The 1962-nt window shown below is 40.9% G+C and overlaps 1 pseudogene; it reads right to left on the reverse strand.

Annotated features, from left to right (window-relative positions):
* Positions 1 to 1261: 1261 nt before the first annotated feature.
* Positions 1262 to 1414, reverse strand: LOC114502221 (annotated as a pseudogene).
* Between the last annotated feature and the right edge of the window lie 548 nt (positions 1415 to 1962).

Consider the following 1962-nt stretch of genomic DNA (forward strand, 5'->3'; position numbering starts at 1 on the left):
TTCTTTTTTTTTTTTTTTTTCTTTTTTGGCTTAAATGACAGCCATTTATTTCTCACAGTTTTGGAGGCTGGGAAGTCCAGGATCAAGGTGCCAGCAGATTTGATTCTGGTGAGAATTCTCTTTCTGGCTTGCAGAGCTGTCTCTCTTCCTAGCTTGCAGATGGCTACCTTCTTTCAGTACCCCCACATGATGGAGAAAGAAAGCTCTTGTATTTCTTTCTCTTTCTCTTTTTTTAGAATTTGTGTATTCTAACCATGAACATTTTTTTAAAGATTTTATTTATTTACTTTTAGAGAGGGAAGGGAGGGAGATAGAGACAGAGAGAGAGAAACATCAATGTGTGGTTGCTGGAGGTCATGGCCTGCAACCCAGGCAGGTACCCTGACTGGGAATCAAACCTGCGACACTGGTTCGCAGCCCACGCTCAATCCACTGAGCTATGCCAGCCAGGGCTATCATGAACATTTTAAAAACTCTTCTGTTGTGGAAAACTTTAAATATACAAAAGTAGAGGGAATACTATAATGAACCTGTGTACCAGCTTTGCTCAGTTTCAATAATTACCAAATTTGCTATTCTTGTTTCCTGTATTATTCCCACATAATACTCTCCTCACTCCTCTTTTAAAGCACTGTGAAGCAGTCCTCAGACACTGTCTCATTTTACATGTAACTACGCCAGTGAAGTCATGCCATCTTGATTTAATAATCATAGATATAAGAATGAGAATAAAACAAATTATTATAATTTACATGTATGAAGTTCTACCATGTTCAGAGCTCGATGCTAAGCACTTTGCATTCCATGATTTTATGTCCTCCTTTCCCCATACAGTTCTCTAGGCACAATTGTTCTCACTTTTCTGATGGGAAAACTGAAGCGCAGAGAGGTGTACTAAATTACCAAGGATCACACAGCTAGAAAGATTGCAACTGGGATGCACATTTTCTTTGCCTACTTTGGAGCTGGTGTCCTTTCCCACTGTATAAAAATACCTCACTTCTGCAACATCTTGTCCTGGGAAAACAGACCCACAAGGAACCCCCTCACCTGGGTGAAAGAATTGCTTTGAATAAATCTATTTATTCTGTTGCTTAGTGACCTTAAATAAATTCCTTGTTGATTGAAGATGCTTGGATAGGAGGAATATTGGTTCTGGAGTCATATGAATTTAGGTTGGGCACATTGTCATCCCTTTTTGTCTGTGAGACTTTGGGTAAATCACTCAAAACTCTGAGTCTCAATTTTCTTTTTATTCCCTCGGGGGAGAGTGTTAATGCTGTCCTCCCCTCCACAAATTGAGTTTCCTACATTTGGGGAAATTGTAAGGGTCAGCACACCTGGAGTGCAACAGATGTCTCACCCTGGGAAAACCACCTTCGTGATCATGGTATCTCTCCTGCCAGGTAAGTATGAGTCTCAGTTTTCTTACCAATTCCTGTGAAAATTAAATGAGATACTTGAAAGTACTGGACTAATTCTCCGTAGTCTGCTTCCAGCTTCTTTTCCTCCCATTTCCCCACTATACCTCACTGAGTGTGAATTTTTCTCTTCCTCCTCTCACCCCTCCTCAAAGTTGTATACTCAAGGCTATATTCATATCCATACAGCCTAGGTTTGTTCATTTCATGCTGTTTTGGTTTAATTTCTAGTTCTTCACCACTTTCCCTGTACATTTTTGTAATGTTCTCCCAAGGATATTTTTTCATTGCTTTTAGCAAGAGAGAGAGAGAGAGAGAGAGAGAAGGAGGGAGGGAGGGAGGGGGAGGGAGGGAGAGAGAGAAATATTAATATGAGAGAGAAACATCAATTGGTTGCTTCTTATACACACTCCAACTGGGGATCAAACCCACAACCTGGTTATGTGCCCTGATTGGGAATTGAACCTGTGACCTTTTGGTCTATGGGACAACACTTCAGCCAACTGGGCCATACCAGCCAGGGCTCCCCTATACATTTTTG

The sequence above is a fragment of the Phyllostomus discolor genome, chromosome 7 (assembly GCF_004126475.2).
Source record: "Phyllostomus discolor isolate MPI-MPIP mPhyDis1 chromosome 7, mPhyDis1.pri.v3, whole genome shotgun sequence".
NCBI lineage: Eukaryota > Metazoa > Chordata > Mammalia > Chiroptera > Phyllostomidae > Phyllostomus > Phyllostomus discolor.